This window comes from Podarcis gaigeae (assembly GCF_964106915.1).
Source record: "Podarcis gaigeae genome assembly, chromosome: 13".
Lineage (NCBI taxonomy): Eukaryota > Metazoa > Chordata > Lepidosauria > Squamata > Lacertidae > Podarcis > Podarcis gaigeae.
In genome coordinates, this window is record NC_139689.1 from 10,617,819 (window position 1) to 10,624,063 (window position 6,245).

The 6,245-nt window shown below is 43.5% G+C and overlaps 1 gene segment (V, D, J or C); it reads right to left on the reverse strand.

Moving 5' to 3' along the window:
• The window catches only part of LOC310828907 (T cell receptor alpha chain MC.7.G5-like), a 136,458-nt gene extending 130,999 nt beyond the window's left edge, over nt 1–5,459 (reverse strand). The window contains exons 1-2 of the C gene segment in view: nt 5,365–5,459; nt 4,897–5,203 (exon numbers count right to left, since the gene is read on the reverse strand).
• Between the last annotated feature and the right edge of the window lie 786 nt (nt 5,460–6,245).

Below are 6,245 nucleotides of genomic sequence, written 5' to 3' on the forward strand. Positions count from 1 at the left end.
TTATACATCCAGTCTCATCAAGCAGATACCCTTGGCTCATTCATTGCCTCCGTCAGATTAACCTACCTCACAGGGTGGTTGTGGGGATAAAATAACAAGGAGCAGAAGCCTGTACTTTAAAATTCAATTTGTTTGAATTTGACATCATCTATATTTGCAGACTGGGCATTAGAAAAGTGCTCCAGACTTACCATGTGGACATGCACACAATAATTCTATACAATGATTGATGAGTTTCATAAATATATTTTCCTACTAAGGTTATTAGCTTTGTCTGAAATACGTCTTTATTATGAATTATGATAAACTGCATCTTTTACATGTCACATAGGTCCCTTTGCACACACACGCCTAAATTGATGGGGCTGCCTGCCAAGTTGATGGTGTGTGTACCAAATCATGTGATTGATTAGACTTACCTGCTTCAACACTTTTTTTATTTAAGTTGGCACCCCTGACATGTCAGCTCATCATATCAGTATAGATCACGCAAATGATTTGCTTCTGGTGACAACACTGTGATTTGTATATTCATTGATCACCAAGGAAGACTCCTGGTGAATTGAAATGCACCTGGTCTTTAGCGTAAATGTTACCGTTGTTGCTTTTGTGATTCTAATGACTGCATAATTCCATTCATATTTTTATATGTGCTTATATTTTGGGAGAGATTAAAGTTCACTTCTGTTTTATATAAATTCCCTGAGCAATCCCTATCCAGATGTGTAGATGTTGATGTGTTTCAATCTCTTTCCCTGTTAATTTTAAATGGTTGGATCAGTTGTTTTTAATTATAGAACTCTAGAGTTGTAATGAACCCCCAATGTTATCTAGTCCAACCCTCTGCAATGCAGGAATCTCAACACATGGTCCCCCATCCAATTTGAAACCATACTGGACCAGAAAGGGAGGAATTAAGGCAGATCCTAAACCTGTCCATAGGTCTGTGTTGCCAGGTCATGTGACTCAGCTGAAGAGGCTTCAGATTGCCCCTTAAGTGGGCTTCAGAAAACTCCATTATGAACCTCACCTCTAATTAGGAATAGGGAGAAATTTGATTCACCTCAGCTTTCAAGGCACACCTTGCCAAGTGAACCAAAAGACAGCCACCCTCCGAAATTCACGTTTCACTGAGTTTTGAAATGGATGTCTCCAACAGTGTAACATGTACAAAAATGCATATATTGGGGTAAAGTGTATAAAAAGACGCATCTTAATGAAGATGACATTGCCTTGGAAGGTGATGGACTCTCCTTCCCTGGAGGTTTTCAAGCAGAAGTTAGATGGCCATCTCTTAGGGATTATTTAGCTGTGATTCTTGCGTTGCAGTGGGGTGACGTGGGTGATTCTTGGGAGTCCTGTCTAATTCTAGTTCTATGATTCTGTGACTTAGAAAGACATAATTATATTGGGGAAAACTGCTTTGCAAAAAGTGTGTATCAGGCAAAATGGCATTCACCCCAGCTCAGAGAAGAGGACTGAAGAGCCCCTCCCTCTGCAAGTTTCTGTTCAGCTTCCCTTGTGTTTCTCAACACTGTGTCTATCACTGCACAGTAGTAGATGCCAGCATCTCCCATCTCCACCTCGCTGATGGAGAGGTTTGTAGAGGTGCTGGTTTTGTCAATGTCCATCACCCAACGTTGTTCTTGTTCCTTCGTATATAAGCCACTGATGATTAGGTGAGGAGCCTTGTCCTGACTCTGTTTGTACCAAAAGAGCCCATTGTAAGAAGATATTCCGTGGTTACAGGAGATCTGCGCTGTTCCTCCTAGGGGGACGGAGACTTCTGGAGGCTGGGAAATATCTCCAAAGGTTGCTCTGCCTGGAAGAAATCACCAACATTCCATGACTAATCTTTCTGTTCTTCCACTTATTTTTTCTCTCCCTGTTCCACTTTTCCTTCTTTCCTGTTTTCTTTCTCAAGCCTTCACACACACACACCTCCTGTAGCCCCCTCTGATTTGGATTACTTAATAGCAATGCTAATAATGATTGCTGGAACTAATAGTAACTAGTCGTCATGCCCCTAGAAATAGTCATTGCGCCAACTGGAAGAGTTCTGTTGCAAGCCTAACACTATTTGCAGTTCTGGAAGTGCTGGTTCTGTAAAACCTAAGGCAGAACTACTGGAGCTTCTCATCATCCTACTATTAATTGCAATGGCACTACTCCTATTAGTATGGGTATTTATTAACCAACAGATTAAGGGAATGTGAGTTTGTGGCAATAGATGAGAGCAGCTGGGGTGTTGATTTTCTAAGGCATAATTTTCTAAGGAATTCCTCACTTACATAGAAGCAGTAGTCCAAGCGGATGCCTCCACTTAGCTAGCCAGGCTCTTGAGACCATCATGAAGGTCATGGATGCTTCCAGTGGAGTGTGTCCTCCTTTCAGAGGGCTCTGTAATAATGCAGAAGAGAAACAGAGGCTCCCAGATCCCACAGCTCAACTATGCTGTTGTTCCCTCTCTTCTGAGTGCAAGTCAGAAGTAGAGAGTTTGTGGTTATCTTAAGACAGTCAGAGAAACCACAGCTTGTGTCTTCTTTGAGAAAACAGTACTCTCTTGTGCTTTCCAGTGGGGAGAAAAATATCGAGCTTGGTTATGCAAAAGAAAAAAGAAGAAGGAAAGATGCTTTAGGCTGCAACAATCATTTTCTGTTCTATAAAATTGCTTAGCAAATTTTTTAAAAAGAATATTTTATGGCTGGGATAGGGACATGGATTATCCAGATGTTCATAATAGAATGATAGAATTGTAGAGTTGGAAGTGAGCATGCAAATCTCCCCATCCAACACCCTACAACACAGGAATCTTTTGCCCAAGGTGGGGCTCAAACCCACAACCCTGAGATTAAGAGTCCCATTCTCTGCTGACTAGGGATGCGGGTGGCACTGTGGGTTAAACCACAGAGCTTAGGACTTGCTGATCTTAAGGTCGGCGGTTCAAATCCCTGCGACAGCGTGAGCTCCCGTTGTTCGGTCCCAGCTCCTGCCAACCTAGCAGTTCGAAAGCAAGTCAAAGTGCAAGTAGATAAATAAGTACCACTCTGGTGGGAAGGTAAACGGCATTTCCGTGCTCTGCTTTGGTTTGCCAGAAGCGGCTTAGTCATGCTGGCCACATGACCTGGAAGCTGTACGCCGGCTCCCTTGGCCAATAAAGCAAAATGAGTGCCGCAACCCCAGAGTTGGTCACGACTGGACCTAATGGTCAGGGGCCGCTTTACCTTTACCTTTACCTTTGCTGACTGAACTATCCCAGCTGTTAGGTTTCAAATTCCATCCGCCGCATCCATCATAGACCAATGGTAATGGACAATGGGAGCTGGAGTCCAGCAACAATAGAATGGTTGCAGGTTTCCAGATTCTATGGAATTAAGAGTTAGGATACGTCTCAAGCTCGGAGCTGCCTAGCCTGCTATAGGCTGTCATGGGCTCTGACACTGGGTGGTGGGCACGTGGGCCAAAGGAAGCCCCTTCAAGTGATGAAACTGCTTTATGTCCCCTTCTTTCATGTGTTCAAAATAGATCACAGGTGAGGCAACCTTGTTCTGTGGCCTGTCCTACCTGCTTCTTGCCAATTTACGATGCTCATCCATTGCCTTGAGTCAGAGGGTTTGAATAAAGAGGTAAATTAGGTCTTGGTTGCCCTCTTGTGGACAGAATTGTGAAACCATGAAAACTGTTCAGTAGGAGGTGACAGATACAGGGCACATTGTTTTCCACATTGAAAACTAATCAAAAACAAAAAAGTCAGGGCCAGCCCTCCCATTGGACAAGGTGAGCCCCTTGCCTCAGGTCAAAGATCTGGAGAAATGGAAGACTGATGCCATTTTGCTTACTCACAACTGCCCTCCAGTCCAGTCCGCTCCCTTGAAGATGGACTGGCAGGGGATAGGTGCCACCTTCTGCTTTTTTTAGTTGACATATGCCTGTCTCTTTCCCTATAAAGAAGGCTGATCACCAAAGAATTGATGCTTTTGCATTATGGTGCTGGAGGAGACTCTTGAGACCAGAGCACGCCAGGCACTCCTGTCTTCCACTGCCTCCCACAGTTTGGTCAAACTTATGTTGGTAGCTTCGAGAACACTGTCCAACCATCTCGTCCTCTGTCGTCCCCTTCTCCTTGTGCCCTCCATCTTTCCCGACATCAGGGTCTTTTCCAGGGAGTCTTCTCTTCTCATGAGGTGGCCAAAGTATTGGAGCCTCAGCTTCAGGATCTGTCCTTCCAGTGAGCACTCGGGCCTGAATTCTCTAAGAATGGATAGGTTTGATCTTCTTGCAGTCCATGGGACTCTCAAGAGTCTCTTCCAGCACCATAATTCAAAAGCACCAATTCTTCAGCGATCAGCCTTCTTTATGGTCCAGCTCTCACTTCCATACATCACTACTGGGAAAACCATAGCTTTAACTATACAGACCTTTGTTGGCAAGGTGATGTCTCTGCCTCAGCCTCATCATCCTCATCATCACATCACATCATAGAGACATCAGCAGAGATATCTAAACTTATCTGTATGCATTTTTAGCAAAATTGTAAAAATGGGGGGGGGGGCTGATACATGCACTTTGGTATGTCATTTCAACTAATATTTGCATTTTTGGGTGCACTTTATCTCAGTAGATGCATTTAGTACAGTACATTACTTGGCTGGAAAATTCCTTTTGCAAAATTTGGATCGGCTTGAATTTGGAAGGGTGGCTGTGTTTCAGTTCTTGCACTGTTTTGGAAAGTGTGAATAAGTAGGTTAGCCTGTAGATGCAAATAATCCCCCCCTTCCATCCCTACTCCCAGATATGTGTGGTTGCTACAAAGTTGCTACAAAGGTCATCAGTCTTCATGCAGATCTGGGCTCATTTCCCCTTGCAAGTTTTTGCTCTGCTTATCCACCGACTGACTTCACTGTGTCACTCACAGCACAGAAATAGACAGCAGAGTCATTCAGCTGGCTGGCAGATTTCTCCATGTTGAAGCTCATATCGTTTTTATCATGCTTGGCTTGGAAGTTGTGGCTGAGTCCCTCGCCAGAGCTGGTACCATCTCCTAAATCAGTCAAAAAGATCCTTGGAGGTTTTCCAGGAGGCTGAATGTACCAGAAAAGATAGTAGACATTTTTGTCATAAACACAATCAAGAGAGATTCTTGCTCCTTGGTTGACAATCATGGTTCTTTCTTTCTGGGTTACTTTCTGTCCAAAACTCCCTTCTGTAAAGAAGATAATGGCAGAAGAGATTGTGTTAGATGGAGAGATGGATGGAGCAAAGCCCATAGATTCCCTTATCTACCTGACTTGGAGAATCTTGATCACCTGAGGATACATGAAGGGGGGAAGATCTCTTCCAATGATGGGGAAATGAATCACTTACTTAAGGCTGAGATGATGATGAGCAGAACCAAGGCACAAAGGAGGGGCATTTTCCTGGATCAAGAAACAGCAAGAAATTGGTCAGGACTCTGATGCCAGTTGTGAGCAGTTTATGGGCTTGGCTCCACAAACACAGCTGTATGAAATGATTTGATGAAATGTGGGTGACTCCTTCCTCTTGGTAAGTAATGTCAAAAAAGCAACTTGAGATAAAAGAACAGGATGTGGTTTGTGGTCTAGGTACCAATGTGTGCTATTGAATGGGAACTCGATATCTCAATATTTTATAAGTAGAGTAGAGTAGAGGTTGCTTGATATTGCCACCTTCTGTTTGAAAGCCACATGACAGCTTCAAGACCTAGAACACTTAACAAAATATACAGTATGGGACCCCAAATTTAAACTTTCCAGTCCATCACCCAAAGGATAAAAAAGCAGTTTTCCCTCTCTTTCCCTCTCTTTAATAAAGTCTGAAATTTCCTTCTTACAGCCTTGTGTTGCAGGATTTTCTTAGTGATGAATAGATAAGTCTATGGTCTTTATCAATTTCACATGTGTTTGTTCACTAGATTGTCCCATCATTAATGTACTTATTTATAAGATTTCTGACCTGACCGGCACCAAATAACCCTCAGGTGGGTCACCCCACTGGAATACAATTAAAAAGAAGTAAAAGGGAAAAAGGACATAAAACACTAAAATTCTGCTGGAATGTAGCTGACTCTAGCAAGGGTAAGAGGAGTGTCATGGATAGCTCAGTTGGCTAGAGTGTGGTGCTGATAATGCCAATGTTGCAGGTTCGATCCCCATATGGGACAGCTGCATTGCAGGGTGTCAGGGGCTGGACTGAGGAGGAATGGTGGGAACCGCCCCCCTTCTCCT